At 42.6% G+C, this 22,242-nt stretch overlaps 3 long non-coding RNA genes across 4 annotated transcripts in view; 2 read left to right on the top strand and 1 right to left on the bottom strand.

The window, feature by feature from the left end:
• The window catches only part of LOC142406385 (uncharacterized), a 40,914-nt gene extending 33,716 nt beyond the window's left edge, over positions 1–7,198 (top strand). The window contains exon 3 of the long non-coding RNA XR_012774567.1: positions 6,595–7,198. This is a non-coding gene — a long non-coding RNA (uncharacterized LOC142406385). The remainder of the gene's footprint in view (positions 1–6,594) is intronic.
• Positions 1–14,748, bottom strand: part of LOC142406384 (uncharacterized) — a 29,189-nt gene extending 14,441 nt beyond the window's left edge. Inside the window, exons 1-3 of the long non-coding RNA XR_012774566.1 lie at positions 14,678–14,748; positions 12,147–12,227; positions 6,526–6,752 (exon numbers count right to left, since the gene is read on the bottom strand). This is a non-coding gene — a long non-coding RNA (uncharacterized LOC142406384). The remainder of the gene's footprint in view (positions 1–6,525; positions 6,753–12,146; positions 12,228–14,677) is intronic.
• Positions 10,512–17,608, top strand: LOC142406383 (uncharacterized). Of its 2 annotated transcripts, XR_012774565.1 has the most exons (4): positions 10,512–10,837; positions 11,081–11,286; positions 12,080–12,235; positions 16,811–17,608. It is a non-coding gene; the product is annotated as an uncharacterized LOC142406383 (long non-coding RNA). The 2 variants fall into 2 exon arrangements; XR_012774564.1 differs by having other exon boundaries at positions 10,512–11,286.
• Positions 17,609–22,242: the final 4,634 nt, after the last annotated feature.

Raw genomic sequence — 22,242 nt, 5'->3', positions numbered from 1 at the left:
GCTTTTGCTGGTTCACATGGAGGAGAGAAGTGTTTGCAGGAATCATCTGGGGCTTTATAAGAGTGAGCCGAAATTCACATGATCGAGGTTACTGCATGGGTCGGTGTCAAAGTCAGAATTAAGAGGTCTAACCCCACCAGCCAATTTCACAGACACATGAACTGAAAAGAACAGGTGAGTGTGTGCTGACTGCCACCCTCTTCACTCTGCTCTGTTTTTCTCAAAATCTCCCCCTTGAATCACCCCTGGTTTTGCAGTGGGTGTTTGCACTGCGTGTGATTGAATATTCCCTCGGGCTGCATTCTAGCATGGGTGGGACTGCAGAGGAAGGGGCCAAACCTGTGTTATTTTCCTCCTTGGTTCCTCTTCTGGTAAAATATTACACCACCTTACCTTGCTGTTCCTGTTATGCTTTCAATTTTGTTAAAATACCCAGAGGTCTTTGGGTATTTCTTGCCAAAAAAATATCCCTACTAGTCTCCTTCCATTTCCTCTCCCACACTCCTCCAGGGTCAAACCCCTTCATTTAACTGGGGCTTCCCACCCCCCTCATCGCCCAAAAAAGTAAAGAGTGAAGAAAAGAATTATTGTTGTTTAACAATTTTGAACAAGAAAAATAAAGTCCAGCTACTTAAAAAACAGGCAATTTCAGCAATATTTTCACTGGAAAGGATCATCTGAAAACACAGACATTGTATCACCAAGAGGCTTGGAAATGCACAGAAACTAAATGTCGATATACTTTCTGCAACCACATCGATTGCAAGAGAGCTTTGCAAAATTTTTTATTAATGTAACTGTGGCAGGATTGCTTTCCTGGGCCTACAGACAGTCTGAAAGGCTAGTTTGTGGTTAATTTAAGTTATTTAGAGATCAAATTTAATGCCTGGACAGCATCTAAAATTATGGGATTTAAAGTAAAATGGTGTACTACCAGCCTGGTTAAACCAAAGGGTTAGCAGAGAGTGAGCTCTGCATGTGTGGAAACGATATCTAATTGAAATCCAATTTACTGGGTTTATCTTGAATGAGTAAGTTTCATCTAATGACAGCTCTTATCTCAAGGATGGAGATATGAAGTATTTCTTTGCTTCATGGTGGAAGCTGGGAGTTATTACAGGGAAGGAAATACAGGAGGAAGAGATGGGTGGGAAGAGGGAGAGAAGACAACAAGGAATGGAGGGCATCAGGGAGAAAGCTCAGAGACCTGGAAGGGGAACGCATCTTTTTACTCAGCAACACTGACTGTAAGAAGGCATTAAGCAGATAAACAACAATTTACTACTTAAAAGCCATATTCTACCCTTGAAGTATGTGCAGACCTCCCCATGAGGTCAGTGGGTGTGCCAGCCTGGGCTGTCAAAAAATATGTTGTCTGAAATTCATAGCCTAGCCTTCTGGGAGTAGCTGGACGTGGATTTGGCGCTGGCTGTGGAACAAGTTTGACATTACTGTACAGAGAAACTGATGCTAGTGGACACGTGTCCGAGGTGTGATTGTGCAAGGATACGCTTTTTCACCCTCAGCTCATGGGAAGGTTGATCAAGCTGCTTAGTGTGAACAGGTTGTCTATTAATTTGTGGCCATGGGGTGGCTTTGTGATTTCTTATGTATTAATTCTCACACCTTCCTGAAGGTGATAATTCCTTCTTGAAGAAAGAAAGAGTGTTATCTGCTTTATCAGGTGCAGTGACTCAAATGTGCCAGAAGACTAACAGAGGTTCTTTCTGGTAACACAGAGAGTTCATGGGGGAGAAGGGAATGGATCCATGGCAGAATAACTGCCCTCCTCTATGGCATGGCTGTGTTTACATTGACCGAAATTCACTTCTGTCCAACAGTTTGAGCCAGTGTTACTTCAATTACTCAAAAAATAAAATAATTCTAGTAATTAAATACCCGATGGAGCTAATGCTTAGGATCACTACCTAGTTCTCAGCACCTGTTTTCATCCTATTGGCAGCAATTGCACTCCAAATGGCATTAACTTGCACATGACAGGAAAACCAAGGAGGCAACCATACAGTGAGCAGCATTCTTTGAGCTCAGGGACTGGGGCAGGGGGGTGACATGAGAGCTAAAAGGGTATTTCCAGGCTTGGAGCTGGCAAAAGCTAGAATTTTCAGAAACCAAATGGATTTGGAGGAGTCTGATTTCTCTGGGAGGAGAATTTAGGCTAACATAAACCACTTCCAGAAAAGGTTTAGAGGAGGTGGAGTTAATAATAAATAAGGTTTTTCAGTATGCCCGGAAGCCTGGCTAGTCCAAGATTCTGTCTGAGAAAGATCAACACCAGGTATATATCTGACAAAGCTATCAACAATCCCCTGTAAAACAGTTGAAGTATCATCTAAAATCTACAAAGATCTCCTCCTAATCCTGAAGAGACATTAGATAAAATCTTGAGGCACAGGGTTTCTGTCATTTCCAAAATATTTCTAGCATTGACTTTCAAGATCTGCACCTTCATGTTTTCTTCAGAATACATTGCCAAATCTAATCTTGTTTTAAAACATTGCCTAGTCTTAATTTTCTTGATGCTGTGTCGAGACACGTTACCACTATAGGTGCCAAAATGTGAAGAAGTATTTTCTTGTTTCCATTTTGAACTTGGAATTTCATTGAATCTCTCCTCCTTCTTGTGCTACGAGCCAGAAGAAACAACAAAACAAACAGAAAAGCCCTGTGACCTTCTGGCCTACCCCACCTTGGCTAAAACAGGTGTAGGAGAAGAAAGTCCTCACCTTCTAAGCTGTTATAGCAAACAAACAGGAGAAAGGTCACTAACAGATAGGCTGTGCTGGGAGAAAGATACCTGCTAGGTAAAAGCCCAAAGATAATTTGGCATTCAGGCAACAACTGCAAGTCAAGCTTTTACAGGTCTAAGGAGCCCACAACCCATTTTTTCTTCAGTACAGAAGCTGTCTCGCAAGCATCAAGCTTCTCTTCACAAAAGGAGATGATAGCTGTCCTCATCTGGCATGTATATTAAATATGTTTTAGGTTTTGGCTGGGCTGGATTTTTTTCACTCCCTTCACTCTGAATTTATGTCCCAGTGGGGCATTTAAACTGGAGGTGACAGTGTGTCTGTCTGTACCCCAGCCCTGTCAATCCAGTTGATGACAAGGAGAAAAAGTGAATTAGAGAGTCATGCTGCTTCAGTTCAGTTTCTCTCTCAAAAATAGATATCAATGTGAAGTAGCCATGAAAGGGCTTTTTGTGTATGGCTTTATCCTGTCGTAGCAGGGGTTGCTGTAATGAGCTGAGGAAATGTGAGATGAAGTGGGAATACAGGCATGGATGAAAAAACTGACAAAATGTCAGGAATCCTTTTTTTGTAAATCTAAATGCAGAACTGAAACCAGAGCTGAAATGTATTAAATAACTGTCAAGTGGAGAATTACTAGGAGCTGCCTTCCACTCTGTGTAGAAGATGCCTTTCAAAATACTAAGTAGCATCATTTTCAGCTGATGCTTCACACAGCAGTATACGGGAATGCAAAACTGGGATTAGATGCACAGCCTGGGTAGAATGGCATCCTGCTACAAGCTCTGGCGAACAACGCCAGTTAGCACCCACTGGGAACCTGCTCCCATGCACTGAAGAGCTGTGGAAGTGCAGAAACATTTAATAACTCCTCTGTTGTGGCCTTGCGTTGAGATCTCATGCTCCTTGTGAAAGAGCAGTCCTGATCAAAGTCATCAAGAGCATGACACATAAGGAGACCTTTGACATTTCAGGTGAGATCACAACGAAAGAACGAACTATGCACAAAAGGAGCTGACTGAGACATGGAAAATATTGGGAGCCCAGGCCAGTTGGATACTTTGTCGATGATCTCATGGATTATCATCACCAACTGGTCTGTGTTACCCTTCCCTCTCCCTCTCACCCCCTGCCAACAGCGAGCACTCACCACCATGAGCTTCTACGGAAAAAACATAAGAGTAGAGGCTGCAGTCTGAGGCTCTCTGCTGTGCCTGGGTCACAGGTTTTGGTGTGTTGTTCTCAAAGGCAGTCACACTTGTGTCATGTTGGTGACCACAGGAGGAACTGACATGCTGAACAGTGAGATGTGGGGAGACCTTGATACCATACACAGATCCTTACAGAAATCTGTAGCAAAAAGTACAGAATAGCATAATAATCAAGGACAGTGCTTCAACTTTCTGCTTCACCTTCCCTGCTGAATGACTGAAATGAAGGTCTGTTTCTTGAACCGGACTCTCACCCTGGTCAATTATCCAGGCTGTAAGGGCATTGCGCCTCAGGGCAGGTGCCAGCGAACCTGTCCGTCTGACTTCACAGAGCATGAAAACTCTTCACAAATACTTAATTTGTGCCTCCAAACAAGTTTTAATGGCACTACGTTATACCTTCCCTACCCACGGACACCAAAAGAGCTTCTCCATTCAGTGGGGGAGCACCACTGGTACTTGGTACTTCTGAGCTTTGTTTGACTAATAAAACCACAGACCAGCACTGGTCACAGTCTAAAAGCTGTGCCAAACCTTTCCAACAGTGTTGTCCTGTGCTAACCTGAGGTAGGAGCATTGCAAAAACTTTCCTCTTTCATTTTGACAAGTCAGCTCTCATATGCCCAAACTTGTTAAGCTTATTGGCTCTACTTGATGAAAGAGATATAAAAGCTTGCTTTCTTTCAACTAATCCCCCTAATAACAGTGAGACAAGCTTCAACTTTGGCTCTCTTAAAGAGTGTGACATTGAATGGCAGTGGTCTGTCTCATCACAGAAAGCTCAGCTGCTCTGATGGTGGAAACACCACAGGGACAGCATCCGAGCACGTCACTCATAAACCAGATGCATGGCGTCATTCACCTTGAGGCATTTGCTTCAGAACATCTATCCCTGTTTCTAGAGCACTCTGAAGCTGTGGAGTGATTTTTTCTGAAACAAATCAAGGGCAGACAAGTCAATGCTGACTGTGCTTGCATAAAGGCACTGGTTCCAGCCACCATCACCACGGACCGAAGCTGGGAAGGATGCAGAAGAGTTCCAAGCTGGCTGTGAGACACATCCTGTCTTCTGGGCATTGCATTATTTTGCTGTCCTTTGTTTATTTTTGTTTCATTTTGTTTGTCTTAAATATAAAAACTAAGAAAAGAAGTGGGAGGGTGGAAACAGAGACTGAGACAACCTTGCAAACACTATGATTTAACCTTTTCTGATATGTTTTGTTGTTTCATTTAGCCTACATTAGGGCTTTGCCTACCTTTTGATCTCAGACCCACTACTAGAACAGATTTGCTATAAAAAAAAATACTGCTTTTAAATTATGTTTGCTTTAAGTAAGTCTGGAGTGTGATTATTGTGACTTGAGAAAATAAGAGACTGTTTGTTTTAACTGAATCCATAACATATGTTTGTAATAAATGGACTTGGGCAGTTGTCCTGATGCTAAATGGGCCAAAATTTGAAATTACTGCAGCCCTGGTGAAATTTCAGCACTGCAAAATCCAGCAAAAAAAAATAATGTGTGAAAGTTAACAATTGAGCAAAGTGAGGGAGCTCGGGGGCAGGATTTATGGCTGCACAGTATGCTGGGGGACAGGGAGCAGTGGAAACGTGTGCTCAGAGGGAAGAAAGAGTTTCTGAGGCTCCCAGCAAGACTGCTCCCCATTGCCATTTGCGGGGCTGCAGACCGAGCTCAGCCGTCAGCCACCTGTATTTCTCCTCAGGAACAGCAGTTCCTGCTCAGACCACCTACTTTGAAAACCAAAGCCAGTTAAGGCAGAATTTAACTGCTCGGGTTCAAGACAGTGATGCAAACTGCCTGTTACCCAGGGAGTCCTAGCTGAAGGACTTCTTTGGCTGGCTGTTCCTCCAACTTTGCCTGAAAAGTTCACAGTGTATCTTTAAATGCAGTGTCTCGCTGACAGTCTGAGCTGGCAGGCTGAATTTCGCTGGGGAAATTTCATCTTGCAGTTCCCACCACCTCCTCCTTTGATGACAGAAGGTCTAGGATGGACACCAACAGAGAACATGCCAGGCACAGACCTCTGACTACCGAAAGTCTTCCATGGCCATTTGCAATGGATTTCATAAAACCAAAGACAGATTTCTCTATTATAGCTGCTTTACAGGGCAAGTGCTCTACCTCTGTCTTTTTTGACTTGAATGAGAAGATGGTGCACAAGAGAAAATGACACCCTGTGCCCTTCACAGTCACAGGGTACGCAGAGCCTCTAACTCCTGTGGCCTCCCCAAGCTCACCTCCTTCTCTGCTCTCCAGTCATCATAGCTCAGACTGGGCAGTTGTCTCCTTTTCTTTACTGTGATTTCCATAATAAACTAGACTAAGCCTTGGACTTAATCCCAGCACAGTAAGCACTGACTGAAGCATTGAACAAAGCCTTGAGGGAAACCCCCCAAGAACATTTTAGAATCAAGGCATCTAAGAGCAAACAAAATAAAAAACCAATAAAGTCAACAACATAAGTGCCCTTCCCTCCAGCTTATCTTTTTTTCAACTTGAGCTTGCAAAGAGCATCCTTGGACTTACTGCTTTGTCTCTTCCTTCCTGAGAAAGGGGTTTTAGTTCTTTAATTCTCTTCTGATCTCTTTATTTCAGGGACATTCTCCATGGACAAAACAACTCTGCTGTTTCAGCCTGTGGTCAGGAAACATGCAGATGTTCTGAAATGGCTCTCTGATTCCATGTCAAGAGGTTTCTCATCTTGATCCATTATGTTACTTCCCAGATTGTTTTTCCAACAGCTGTCCACTAAGCTGAAAACATTGACATAGAGAGTAGTTCTTTATTATATAGAAACTGAGCCTTTCTGTCAGATCAGCTCCTATTGGTGGTGGTGTTACACACAACAAGCCAGCTACAGTCTTGTGGGAAGGTAAGTTAATGTGATCATCCCCATTCCCACTTGCACACATAGCAGCTCTGTGCATACCTCCTTTAGCCTATGGGTGGCTGTCACTGCTTGGGTTGATGGCCAAGGCCCTCCTTAATCCTTCCATATCTGCCATGACCACCAATGGGATAAAGCCAAGATCTCACAGGCAACATATCTATTGGGTTGGACACATGTGGTCTGACAGGGGTTGAAACTGCAGAGAGAGACGCGAACTTTTGCTTGGCTGAGTACTGTATTGTGCTTGTTGCTGGATGGCAGATTGGACTTTGTTCCTGTTGCACGACAGAGGGATCAGGACAGTCTGGATCAATGGGCCAAGGCCAATTGTATGAGATTCAACAAGGCCAAGTGCAAGGTCCTGCACTTGGGTCACAGCAACCCCATGCAACGCTACAGGCTTGGGGAAGAGTGGCTGGAAAGCTGCCTGGCAGAAAAGGACCTGGGAGTGTTGGTTGACAGCCGCCTGAATATGAGCCAGCAGTGTGCCCAGGTGGCCAAGAAGGCCAATGGCGTCCTGGCTTGTATCAGCAATAGTGTGGCCAGCAGGACTAGGGAAGTGACTCGGCACTGGTGAGGCCGCACCTCGAATACTGTGTTCAGTTTTGGGCCCCTCACTACAAGAGGGACATTGAGGTGCTGGAGTGTGTCCAGAGAAGGGCAACGAAGCTGGTGAAGGGTCTAGAGCAGAATTCTGATGAGGAGCAGCTGAGGGAACTTGGATTGTTTAGCTCAGAGAAAAGGAAGCCGAGGAGAAACCTTATTGCTCTCTACAACTACCTGAAAGGAGGTTGTAGAGAGGTGGGTGTCAATCTCTTCTCCCAAGTAACAAGCGATAGGAGAAGGGGAAATGGCCTCAAGTTGCTCCAGGGGAAGTTTAGATTGGATATTAGGAAAAATGTCTTCACCAAAAGGGTTGTCAAGCATTGGAACAGGTTGCCCAGGGAAGTGGTTGAGTCGCCATCCCTGGAGGTATTTAAAAGGTATGTAGATGTGGTGCTTAGGGACATGGTTTAGTGGTGGACTTGGCAGTGTTAGGTTAACAGTTGGACTCGATGATCTTAAAGGTCTTTTCCAACCTAAACAATTCTATGATTCTGACAAGCATGTCCCAAGCCTTTGATTTACATTCCTATTGACTACTGTGCAAAGAAATGACATAACTGTCCTTAAAGGTCAATATTACACCTCAGGTTGACCTTTTCCACCCCAGCCAAGAGTGTCATTACTGATATTATTCTATATTTTTACACTTTTGCTTAGAAATGGCATTAGCCTTAGTATCTTTTATCTCTTTTCTACTTACCAGTCTGTTCCGAAGAAGTTTTGGTGCAACTACAGACTGTACTTTTCCATACAAAAGCTGTACTTTTCCATACATCAAAACCCAAATGGGGTCAACGTATACTTCTAGCACATATGCACTAGAGGATGCCAAATCGAGACACTATTGATGGAAGGATATCTTCAGCAGAATGCAGAAGTTTTTAGTAAAGACAGTATCTGCACACAACACAGCCTGCAAAGAGAGCACCAAAAGGGTCACGTATCTTAAGGCTGTTGCCTCTGCTGAATAGCACAGTTTTCAGGGGGAAGGATTGGATGCTATAATGACATTCGGTGCTTAGCCAGTGACAGCGCTTTACTGTGTGTTGTTCTTAAGATATACTATAAGGAAGGGAAAATAGACTGTGGTGGGTGTGTGAAGAATATATCCTTCATTGTTCCCACACAAGCACACTATAGCCAGGTACTATATCTTAAGGCAAACTCATTTGATGACTTCCAGTTACATTTCCAGTTGAAATGACTTTTGAAATGTGATTGTAATTAAATCCCTTAAAGGCTTATGGAAAAGGCATACCCCCTTCTGCAATATCTGTGGACCCTAAAACCGTGCAGTATACTGAGAGACTATGGAGCCTTTGTTTGATTATACAAGTAATTAAATTTAAAATTTTATTAAACTTGTTAATAAAGACATAAAACATAGAGCTTCATACTTTGCTTTGATTTGTTGTGAGCTTTCACTAGATCCACAATTTCCTGGCACATGAATACACTGTGTTTAAGGCTACTCTGGTTTAACCACGTAAATCCAAAATAGTGACATCAATTCAAAGGGGACAAAGATGGAAACCAATTGGGCTGCATCAAAAAAACTCTTTCTAAAGGCATGCAGTGCACCCTACATAAAGCAACTGTGTGAAGTTAGGGTCAGTGCCTACAGACACTGGTCAGCTTCAGGGTGAAGAGCAATGCCCAGCAGACCTGTGGAGGGCTTCACCTTGTTCTGGTGAGAGATCAAAAGGCCTTCTCTGTCCTACCAGAGGCAGCTGTGAAGTTCAGTTCTGGAAATTATTATGATCTGTTTCAAACTTAAAGGGGTGTTGGAGAGGGGGATCTATGACAGACAAATTCCTCAGAGACAGACCAGAGGGATCTCCCAGTCCTTTGGCTCCTGGAGGAGCCAGAGAGGCATCCTGGATCCAGGAAACAGCCCACCATTACTTCTCCTCACCTTATCCCTTCAGGCTTCAGGCTGTAATTCCCAGAGGGTGCTCACTGCATCATAGGCTCAGGTCCTTATTTTGAACTTGTGTAGGCTTCTAAAATATGGCAAAAAATAGAATCCAAGTTAAGCTCTTCTCTTGTGAGCTTCCTTGTTCACGTAGAGAAAAGACTCAGGTTTCAAATCCCGAGTTCCTTTCTCTCTCTCCTTCTCCAGAAAAAAAGGGCAGAAAGGCCCACAATTGATATAGCAACTCTTCCATTCCTGTGAAGCCAGCAGTAAGAAAAAAATGCTCCAAAACAAATGATCAGTGATGTTGAAGGTCATACAACTTCTCTTTGTAATGAGGCCCTTCGTATAACTGGCTTCATAGGGGTTAATTTGCAGAGGTTTGCTGTGATCGCACATTTTAGGAAAGACATGTAAAAGATTTTCTTCTCCTTTCAAATATGAGCTATAATATACTCACACTTGTGCTGTTAAAAGCACAGATCATAAAACACAGGCGCTACAAGGTGGCCTCCCTGGCTCTGCTATTATATGGCTTTCTCAGCTCATTTTTAAATGAGCTGAGATTTAAATGTTCATCAGACATTAACCTACCTTTTGCTATGCCATACACCAGGATGAAAATTGTGTTCTTAGGACAAGGCAAGGAAGGAAAACTTCATAAAGTTACTCAGCCTCACAGCCGTAACTTGAAGCAATTTTGGCTTTTCATGGGGGGAGAGAAAGAAGAGAGGAAGAAGGGTATGTGTATATTCATTATAGACCTTAAAGTTTACAGAAACACAGGTTCCCAAGAGCCATCTCAATAATGGTTTTAGTCAAATATTTATATTGCTATAACTTTATATGTTTAATGATTTTCCCCATTAAGGTTTTTGTGGTTTAGCAAGGAAAATCCAAATATTCTTGATGATGATTGGTGAGTTAAAATCTCTTGTAGCAACACAGTGTGTAAAATCCTCTCCAAGTAACTGCCTTTTTCACACATCTGGAAAGACTCCATTTTTTTATCTGCCAGAGCCTTACAAGGGCAGCTTATTACATAAATAAACAGAAGAATATACATAGTCATAGAATGACTGAATTGAGTATAATCTTACAATAACAAACCCTGTCTCAATACTCCTTTGTTTGTTGCCTTTTGGCACTATTATTGACTCTCCTGTGTGTACTGTATAATCATTACTGCTCCCACTTTCTCCCTGATGTGAAACGCGTCCAGGTGGTCAGCAACAACAAGGCCAAGGCTTGCCTAGCAGTGCAACCTTCTGGAGCCGAATGCATCCTGGAAATGGGATCTCTGGTTCTCATACGCTTTCCAAGTGGGTAAGAGCACCACCACTGTTCAAGATGTCTCAGACGTTGCGTGAAACAAATCCGGCCTGCTGGAGCACAAGTTATTTCTTCTGAGCAACACTTCAAAGAAGGTAAGGGACCCGTGTCTCCTTCATGGCCATAACCATCCCAAGAAGTACTTTCTACTGGGACACTGCTACTGTCACCCGAAAGGAGAAAGTTCATGAGCGATCGCAGGGGAGGAAACAGTCCCAGAAACGAGAGGAAATTCACTCTTGGGTGAATTAAAAGCATTTTCTAATCTCTTGCAGACCCATCTATGAATGCCTCTTGCCACTGAGAGAAAATACTGTCACTTTGTTCTGGTCCAACAGGCACCCCGTAGGGAGATTACCTCCTGCTCAGTCCTTTGATGGGATGGGAATTGCGCTGCTGCAGCACACGAAGCCCGGCTATAAGCGTCTATTTCATATGCTCGCTGGTGAAACACGGCCCTCCTGGGCCAGGGCTGAGTTACAAAATCCAGTACCTTCTGGCAGTGAAAAGGTTACAGCACCCTGCAAGCAAGGGATGCACTCCCGTATGTAGAAGGGAAATGGCATTATAACTACAGCAGCAGAGAGACTTCAGTTTCTGTGCATTTTCGCCATTTCAACAATTACATGTAATAGAGGAAAACAGAAAATAAAAGAAAGACATTTAATGCTTTTGCTTCTAGCTATTTATCTTAACCTGGTCATAGAAGCAATAAAAAGGGACTTACACAAAAAACTGAGTAGTCTAATCAGATGACATTTACTGAAAACACACTTCATTTCCATCTGTCAGATGCTTTTTTTCTGAGTCATGATTTCTGTGATACGGCTCTACCTATTCACCCTGTTACAACAAATACCAGCTACCAAGATAAGTCTTTATCTCCTACATTTTTTGAAGCTCAGGAAAGGGAGGAAATGACTTGCCAGGAATGCCTTTGGCACAGAGTTCATCATTCAGGAACATTTCTGTGATGCTGGCACTTAAAGTGAACATAAGGGAGGAAGGATGTACCTGAAGTTCAGTCCTGTCTATATGTATTCATGTGTTGGCTGAAGGAATTAAGTTTCTATAGGTCACTGAAGTTCAGCTCAAACCCTGGAAACCCAAAACTCAAAGAAGGTTTCAGTTTGGCATTATCTTATGTATGGGCTCAGTGCTCCGCCAGGCACAGCGGTTTGGAAATCAGAGACCTCAGGCTGCAATTGCTCAAAGCATAAGGCTCCACATGTTGGGTGACGTGGTTCTAGCTCTGCTTCTGCCCTGGGTCTGACAAAGGAGGGAGGCTGTGGTAGGATGCTGTATCTGGGACATCACATGTTTATCTGTCTGCACAGGTCCACGGCTTCTCTGGTACCCTGGGACCCGGCAGCCCTGAGCGGCCAGTGCAGGGTGGGGGGATACTCTCCATGCGCAGCACAGCGAGGGGAAGCAGGAGAGAAGTCATGTTGCTTCATGGAGGGCCTGAGCTACCCCCACCATCAGCTAGAAATGTAGGAATCAGGTGGGAGAGTCAAAAAAACAGACAGTGGTGGAACATACACACAAGATAACGAAGGAGCAGGGCCTAGACCTGTGCAACTGCAAATGCCATCTTTTCACAGCCAGCCACCAACCCATGCCCAGCTGGAAACAAACCCATAGACCTCGGGGCGCATCCACCAAAGGATGGAACTGGGACGGAGCGCCTGGCAGTGCTCATGGGCACCAGCTGGGGAGCACGGGGGCACGGGATACCCAGAAAAGTAACACATTGTTTTGCTTGCCATTAGAAAGTTAAGCCAGTTCCAAAACAGCAAACACCCGCAAACATTGGACTCAGTTTTCCACATTTATAGAGCCGAGTACTGAAAAGGCCTCATTTAGGGGAGAAGACAGTGAGCTATTTTGCTGGGATCCTTCAGATGCCATGGCTTAAATGCATTCATCATGTTAACCCAGCTCTCTGTTTCTCTGAGTCGTGTGCTGCAAACAGTTCTCCACACACAGACCCAGATCAACCTTGTCATTACAATTCGCCACACGTCTTGTTTTGTGTTTGGCGTTGTACTGGAATATTATATCCTCCACATATTGCTGTAGGCTGTGAGTCTGGAGCAAAGCATGAATGGGGGTGGGAATGGAAAGCAGGAATGGGAGAAGGACAGAAAAGAAGAAAATTGCAGACATTAGTAACTACCAGATTTCCTCTGGAGGTTTGACATTTCCTGTAGAAATCAGTCAGTGCCATGGCAGCGATGACAGTATAGTGGAGACATACCCAAGCTAACTTTAAAACTACCATCAGCATCCTGAAAACCATGTGAACTGGGGCTGGCTACCAGAGCAGCGTAGTGAATGCTCAGCTCTTAACCACTATGAAGAGACAGCTACCAACATCTGGACTAGCAAGTCTAATGTTAGCATGGCCACATCACCCTGCAACATAACCAAAGGGAGTGTGTGGACACATCTAAAATGAAAGACACATCTTTGCTGCATCTTCTTTCGGATCCTAACCTGTCACATGCTCGTACTTTCTCTTTGGTGCAGTAGGTCCAAAGTATACAACAAAGGAGATATAGTTTGATTATTTTGTTGGGGGTTTTTGATTATTTTGTTGGTTTTTATGCCTCATAAGACATTTTGCAAAAGCTGTTTAGAAACATATTTCCTTCTCTTAATGTTGAGTCCTTCCTTCAAAAAGGTGAAAAAGACAATCTGTAAAGAATCTGGCCGTGTCTTTGCAGACAACAGGAGATGTAGCAAAGTGTTATACTCAAATTTATGTAAAATGCTATACTGGTTTCAGTCCAGGGCATTCATGCAAACTTCTTTTGTAATTTCACTGATCTAATACCTGTTAGTTTTGGCTTGGAAAAAAGCCAGTCATGAAAAACAAAACTAACAAAAGCAGAACAGTGAGAGTAGCATAATTTCCATTCCACAAGTAATATTATTATTTAAAATCACTTTGCCTGAGATCAGAAGACAACTAATTTTCAACTGAAGTTGGAATATTTAAAAAAAAATATTAGCTATACATTTTGGGTCACTAGAAGAGCTCAGCTTTGAGAAAATGAAAATAATTCAGTCCAGACTTAATGTCCACAGTTTAACTGGCATTTACCTCACTTCTGTTTTATTTCTAAAGTGAATTCCGGAAAAATATTCAATGAAAAATAGGATTTGGAGTTAAGCATTTGGTTTAACTCATTTCTCAAGAAACACAGATTAACCTGAAGTACTTTTCCACCACATTGAAAAAATCTTTATGGCACCGCATGCAACCATAGTGCAAAAGGCAAAACAAATCACAGTCACATAAATATAGGGTTCAAGACAATTACCAAGACTGTGGAGGGGATGCTAAAATCAGGAAAGTGCTCTGGTGTGAACAGCTGTGGCAGAAGTAGTCTTTTAGCAGCATACTTATGATAATCTCTCTCCCCTAACATCCACTTTGACTGAGTGAAATAAGCTGTCTGTAAGAGCACAGGTTTTCCCAGCAGAAACATGGGGGCTTTTGGTGAAACAGCTCTGTACTGAGCACTTAACAAAAACCTCAGCGTAAGCCTTGCTTATGGCAAACCGCCTGTAGCTTTATGTCAGCAAAACATGCGAGCAAAAATAAGTCACGCTAGATAACTCTACCAAACTGTTTCTCCTGATTTTGTTACCCAAACAAAAACCAAAACAATTCCCTCCCTCTATCCTCCTCCCCTTCCCCTTCCCTCCTGTGTTAAAAGAGGAGCAGCAGCCTGCTCAGGCTATAAAAACTCCCAGCCTTTTCACAGTCCCAGTCCCCAAGGGCTAGCAGAGCAGCCTGCTCCCCACTAACCTTCTTCCAAAAAACGCCCCCACCCCTTGCAAGTGAGTCATTTTTATAGGGCTCCCCAGGGTGCTCCCGACTGCTTTTGCCCAGAAACCCCCCTCCGTTACCCCGGGCTTTCCACCAGTGAGGAGATGGCCCACGGGAGACCGGAGCAGCTTTCGGTTACCTCCCCGCCTGCCAGATGCAGGGTGGGGCCTCTGCAGCCCTCACACTCCAATATCGCATGATGTCAAAACCTCTTTTTTTTTTTAATTAAAAAAAAAAAAAAATCCTCTGTATTTACATTTCAGGAACTTTTAATTCCCCTTCCCAGGCTTTGCATGTTGTATTCAACTGCTGAAGTTTTCTCACTCACTGGGGCTGATCAGGAAATCTTTCATGCTACAGCTTTTTTTTTTTTAATTGGAAAATGCAGTTCTTTTGAAATCAAAATGCCATTTGCGAAATCATTGCAACTACGTTTGAATCTCCTTTTGAAAGTGGACCAGGAATAAATGGTCTGACACAGCTGAAATCTCTGTCCCATTTAAGCATTTTTTATGATGAGCCTTTTGAGTTTTCAATTCAGAATAACCTTGAGTTTATGCCATTTTTCTCTTTTATATGTTATATCCTTCTACCAAAAGAATCCCAGATCAAAATGAAACACTTTGTTCAATCCAACAATATTCGTATCCAATTTCTTTTAAACGGAGTTTCAAAACTTGGTGGTTTTTGTTCTGAATTGACAAAAAATCCTATTACAGAGGTTAAAAACTGCGTATTATGACCATACGCCTGTGTGAGGAGACTGCTTGGGCAATGCGCATTTTTTAAAGCCCAAGTGTCCACTTGTGCAGAACCACCTGTGGTTATCTGCCTGTGACTGTAACTACCTGACCAGCACAGGTATTTGTAGCACACAACCTGCAGTTTTTGCTCTGCATCCATTCCCCATCAATGCTAATCTCCAGGATTTCGTGCTTTGCAACGCTCAGCATTACAGCATTTAGTTTTCAGCCTGAGACAAATGTTCATGCACTGAGTGAGGAGACTGGAGCTGACAAGTAACAGCAAAGGAGCAGAGTGCTGCCCAAAAGCAGTGCTTTGAGGAAATATATCCACTAGAAACGTCAGAGGACAAGGGGATTTCTTAAGTCCCTCTCCACTCTGCAGCAGCTTTGGATAGCTACTTGCTCCACTAGATGATTCCTTCCATGGAGGATTCATGCCCTTGAACTCTGCTGAGAAAGGGGGAAACTATATGCCGTCTTTCAGAAAGCACACACGGTTAGCAGCAATGTTACATTTTCCAGTTCTATTTTCTGTCCTCGTTGTTCTGGCTTCATCCAGGTCAAGACTTACCTGTCCTGCTGCTGGCATGAAACTCAGCAGAAAATCTGTGAAGCGCTCTGCCAAAATCAATGGAAATCAGATCACAGGCTGAGACTGATCTGGAGTCAGATGGAGTTGGGGAGTGCTTGCACCGTGCGGGTCCTGGGGTAATGGTGGAGAAGCCACAAATGCCAGTAAATTTTTATCTAAATTCTCCTTTGAAGCTCATCCATAGAGACTCTCTGACACAGAGGTAGGTGCCCCCCCCCAGACCTTACCAGGCCCTGCTTTGCAAACTCTAGTGCACAGAAAAAGGGTGGTAAGTTCATTCTACACCTTTTTTTTAAGAGAAAGAGAGTGTTTAGGATTCACATCTAAACTGTTTTCATGCAAAGATATGTTTGAGAGCTTTTGAGTGGCCACAGAAGTCGATTTCATAAAAGTTTTAGCACCGCTGGAGGAATTATATCTCTGACTCCACAGCAGAACTAAATCATCAATTTTGCTTCACAAAGCTCCTTTTTACTGTGTAACGAAAGCAGGGAAAACCCTCGAAGAGCTCCCCGAGCGGGAAGCCATCCTGAGAGAGAGAGATGTTGTGACTCATCTCCACGGCAACCTGGGGCGATGACGCGAGCGGCCGCTCTGGATTATTCTCGTTTAGCAACAAGCGTACAACACATAAATACATGTTTGGTGACTAGAGTATTACAAAGACAATGATGAATTGTCCGCAGATCCTTATCCATCAAACTAGCCAGTGAACCTGGTGGGTGACAGAGATTATCGGAAACCAGTATGGCTAATAACATGAGCTGGTGATTTGCTGGTTTAATTTTTCTTTTAATATGAAGATGAATAGAAGGAAGTTATAATATCACTAAAGGATTTTTATTCTGGAAGAATTAAGAGGCTACTTTTATTGTTATTTATTTTTTAGGATGCAGCCTACACTGACAAGTGTGAAAATCTCTGCCTCTGCGGTGACCCCATCCTGGGCTGTGAGAGAGGTGTGATGTGGCAGCTCCAGCCCCAAAGCAGTGGACTGTCCACCACCAGCTGTCAGCAGAAGGCAGCAACTGTTTTGTTTGAACCTTTGGGGTATTTTGCATGAATCTGTACACACACAGTTGCAGCCCCAGTGCACACTCAGGCAAGAGCAGACTTTTCACAAGCAGCTCTAGTTATTCTATTTCTTCAATGAGTATGGAAAATGCATATTATGATACTGATGACTTTTTATAGATCCTCTCTAGGTGAAGAAAAAGTAATGCCCCTGCTATGAAGCACTTACTTAAAAATATTTTTTTTCTTTTCTCCCTGTTTTAAAAGGACCCATGCCCCTATGTCAAGCATCCCAACTGCATTTCTATAATATCTCTCAATTTAATCTGTAGCACTTTTCCATGTGCCCAAGGCCACCAGAAGTATCAATCTTTTTCAGAGTGCCCTCGCCAAGCTATGTGCATATCTTCACCTAGGTGGCAAATCAGACCCCTTTGGAGCACATCTGCTCTGTAATTGAGTCATAAGAGACAGTAATGCTGCAATGGCTGCTGCTAAGGGAGGGTGTCCTTTCACTCAAGTATCTGTCACAGTCTAATTCATACCTATGACCAGACTTGAAGTCTGTGAGATCAGACTCAGATGTCTAAGATGAAACATCTAAGCTGCCTTCAACTCTAGAGGCAGGAAATACAGTTAGATGAACCACCACTATGACATTTTCTTTGTTGCTGTGACCGGGAAGTCTTTATCTACTAATAAAAATATTTTTTAAACTATTTTTCCCATATCCCCTCTTTGCAATCAGACAGACTTTCTCCCTTCCCCTTCATGGGGGAAACCCCCCTACAGCAACTAGTATAGTTGCTTCCAGGTAAGCACAAAATAGTTCAATCCACTTCCAAATCATCTCATGTGAGGCAGCAACTGGGAGTGGGAAAATCAATTCTTTGTACTGAACTGTGGATCAGTTAGGAAACGCATCTTCAGCAATATTAAAACAGACTTATGATGGGGACAGAGTGAGCAACAGGCAGCCTAGCACAACGCGAGACAGCCTCGCATATATAAAGCCCTACTGCAATGTACACAAAGCTAAATCCTCTGCCACAGCTAGAAGAAATGGAAGTTACCTCCAGACTGAAGGAGGCTCTTTCCAAATGAGAGCGATCTGGCAGCTCTCCTGGAGTGAGCAAGTATCTGGCTGCACAGCAATTTGGACAGCCTATTTCCCTGTTTGCTTGGCAGCTGGAGATGTAAGGCATGCTTCATTAGGAAGGATCACTAGATAGGGATGTGCTTATTTTTTAAAACTGAAAATAAGCAGCTTTCCTGTTACTTTAAAGTGAGTATCAGTTTTCTTTTGAAATTTAGCAGAGGCCTGGTAACAATTACCATATTTTAATGATTATCAACAAAGGGAATATCTAAATCACAGCAAGATTTTAAAAAATAGTTGGTGGTTCTGGAAACATACATTTTTGGTGTATGATTTGCATCAGTTTTCCAGGGCCTGATTTTCAAAGGTTCGAATGTTCAGTGCTTCCAGAAAATGAGATGCCTTAATAACTTGGACCAAAAACCAGAAGGCATTCAAAGGCATAAATTTGAAAATCTTGGCATTATATGGGCTATTTGTGCCTGCTTATCCAATTAACTTCCCATTTGTACAGCTACCAAATGGACTGTCAGAACCTGTGCCTGTGATCCTGCCACCGTCCTCTTGCCAATCCAGAGAGTTCAAATATCAGAAATCAGCTTCTCCCCTCCACAGAAAAAAATGAGATTGCTGCTAAATTTATGAGATGTTTTTTCCCCCAAAAGTTCAAATTTTGTGTTGGCCTAGAAGACCTCCTGAGGTACCTTCCAATCCAAACTATTCTCTGATTGTCTGATCCTAATCATGTGGGAGTTTTGTCCTTTGCTTTCCTTTTTGTACTACTTTACCCATTCCCAGCAGGCATAGGAAAGAGTCCTTCCAGCTTTCTCCTGAGTACACTGGTGTAAGGGTGAGCTTACCAGGGTCCCATAGGCTCCAGCTGGCTCTCAAGGCTTTTATGAATCTGAACAACTTTCTGCCTGTTGAAACAATTTTTCAGTTCTTATGCAGATAAAAATTTTGGCATCAGTTAGCCATCCCTACCAATGCCATCCTCATCTATTGGTGGCACTAATGTTATGCCTGAGTGTCTCAGCTGAGAGCCAAGATCCACTGACCTGAGCCCTGGACAAGCAGTGACCAGGCAGGAAGCCTGGTCACTTAAATTGCAAACTAAAGGTAAGGCCAGAGACAATAAATAGATATAAACAATCATAAAGAAAGAGTGAGACAATATTGGTCAGAGAGATAGGCAGCACATTCATGATCTTAGCAGTCTAGCAGCTCAAATAGTGTGAAAGGGATTGATGAGTTTAATTTGCAGGAGTTTATAGGAGCTCCTTCCGTGAGACTGAAGGCAGCTTGGAGAAAAAGCACTGAAGTGTCTGCTTGAAATTTCATAAACCAAAGGTGGGTTGTTCAGTTGGAAATGGATTTTCTTATAGTGAGCAACAGATGATAAACAAAACAGTTGAAGAAAATGAAGGCCTATGAAAGCACAGATATCAGTATGGTGGACGAGTTAGAGAAGGTTGGTTTGGAAAGACTTAGAGAGACAGGAACACTAATTACTGATGCACACTTCAGCTCCCAGTTAATTTCTACAACTTCTTGTTGATTTAATTAGAATCCCACACCTGCCATTCACACTCCACCCCAGTGTGGTACCCAGGCTGCCCTACCCTCGTCTTCTGTCCCCAGGTTCACTCCTGTACCTCTGGTGTCCTTCAGCTCTTTAACTTACACTTTCAGGCCTCAAGCATCTGGTATTAGGGGGTGCTCTTCCCTGCCCCTACTGCTGCTTAATTCAGTTTCCCCTGTGCACCATGTAAGATCAGCGCAATCTTTTTCTGTATGTTTAACAGAAAAGTCAAACTGGATAAATAAAGCTGCTGTCCTTCCACAGTGCTCAAGTACATTTGTCCACTGGGGGAATGGGCTGTCCTCTTTGCAACCATGTGATATAATATGGACATTTCCAACTTAAATTATAGATAATAATTAATATTACCAGAAAATCTAAGCAAAAGCTTAACATTTTCCAAGCTTGTAAGGAAACAAGCTCACACAGCCATTTTTTTCACTTTTTATTACGAGGAACTCATATATTGATGGCTGAAGTAGGAAGATGTTGAGGTGATAACTTTGAGGATCAGATGACTGCAGTCAGACAGGCAAGATGTATAGGCAGAGGTCATATCTTGTATTAAAGCAATAAGTATAGCTGCAAAAAAGCAGACAAGCTTTCATTGCTTTCAGGTCTGAAATGAGAACAGTGATCTTCCAAACTCAATCCAGGCTATAACAACTGCTCTGGGCTTGACTTTACTAGATCTTTTGAGAAAAAAGGGTGACGAGAACTTGTGGGTCAGAGATGGGTAAGGGCTTTCCAAGCAAAGCTAACAAGAAGTTCAAACAGTATGAGATAAAGAGAGACAAACGCACATTCATTAACAAGTCTGATAGTGTTATTTAATTTAAAAAATCCCACCAAATTATGTCATTGTGCATTTTTATTTTCTCCTGTTCTCAAAACACTGCATCAGAAGCATATTGAAAAGAAAGACTTGTGGCAAGTGAAGCTACCCAAAACGAATCTTCACTATTTTGAGGAAGTGAGAGAAACTATACCTCTGTGTCCACTAGAGCTCCCCCATATCCCAGATTTGCCAGGTGCATTTAATTCCTGACAATGAACACCAATGTATCTCAGAGCAAGGCTAGGAGAAGAAAGATTGCTGAATATCAAATTTTGGTTTGTTTATTCATTTTTACAAGACTTTTTACATTCTTTTTTACGAGCATTTTACATTTTTACAAGAATAGGGTCTTTGAAGATCACGTTATGGAAGTCTAGAAAGCATCTATATCCAGCACCTAAGGAATCCAAATTATTTCTGAGCATAGCTCTGGATTTATGACTATATTCTCTTTGGAAAACTAGTCCCGGTGGATAGCTGACCCTTGCCATTTTATGGCTCACTGGCTCTTTGACAGCTGCTTCTGGGTGGCTGCAGGTTATGACACAAATGTTTCTTCAGTAACCATTTACCTGCTTCTTTGTGGATTCCCCTTCCTTAATGTATCCCTGGCTTCACACAAAGGACTGGAAACCCAGCTTGTGTGAGTTTTCAAAGTCATGGGGGAAAGGAAAGTGATTGACTAACAAAAGATCCCGAACAGCTTCTAATTCAGCTCTTTTTGTAAGGGTCACGTACCTGGAATTTGTTTCAGGAACTTCTTTCAAAGGAGAGAAAGCCCCAACATGCTCATGTTGCCTATCTGATCTTTTTCCTGGATTTTGCACACAAATACAATGCTGAGTGGAAACAAGGAATGCAAGAAACTTTTATTCTTGTTAGGCTTTTCAGGGCAAACTAAGAAGGAATTGGTTATGCTCGGTGACTTTGCTCTGTTTAATCAGATTCAGATGAAGTGATTGTTGATAGATTTCTGCAGAAACGTTTCAAAATGTATTCACTGACAATTTGGGAAGAATTAACTAAATTTCAAAAATAAGGAAGCCAACAAAGTTCATTTATGACTTGATTCTAGACAAATGTTTCCTGTAAAACACTAATCTAGGAACTCTTAAAAATATATTATATATATTTTATATATTATTTGTATTAAATGTTCTCACTTTTTACTACTGTAGGAGCTGTTTTGACACATCAGAAAAAAAGGATCCTGACCTGAAAAGCATCTCTCCGAATTGGTAATAGGTGAGAAGTGCTGTGCGGTGAAAGCTGTGCAGTAGTTCTAACACCTGACTTTTTCTATTTAGCATTTTTCACCAGATGAACTCAAAGAATGTTACATTGTGGAAAAGAAACTGAACAACATCTACTTTAAAAGGCTTTGTGCCCTGCTTCATTAAAGAAAACTCATGTAAGGGACATAAGCCGCCAACCCACAGTCCTCTCCCTCAAGACAGATGCCCAGATTCATGTGGTGCACCAGTGATCCCAGCTGGACTTTGCACAGGATTAATATTTCTAGGAAGATGTGTTTGCAGAAAAGGGGTTAATTTTAAACCCACTGATAATTTGCCATTTCCATACTCTATTTTCTCCCTAACATCTGCTTTCTACTATTGCACGTTGTGTTTGCAGGACTAATAATTTATATTGTCACCAAATTACATTTGAAAAGGAGTACAAGATCTCTAATTTGTTTGCATTTCTTTCAGAAATTCCAATTCCTTAACCAGGTCAAGGAGGAGAGGTACAGCTGGTTTCCTACATCCAGGTCAGTGTCCAGTGTTA

Source organism: Mycteria americana, chromosome 2 (genome assembly GCF_035582795.1).
Source record: "Mycteria americana isolate JAX WOST 10 ecotype Jacksonville Zoo and Gardens chromosome 2, USCA_MyAme_1.0, whole genome shotgun sequence".
Classification (NCBI taxonomy): Eukaryota; Metazoa; Chordata; class Aves; order Ciconiiformes; family Ciconiidae; genus Mycteria; species Mycteria americana.
The sequence above is the reverse complement of the archived record's forward strand: the minus strand, read 5'-3'. Positions and strand labels throughout refer to the sequence as shown.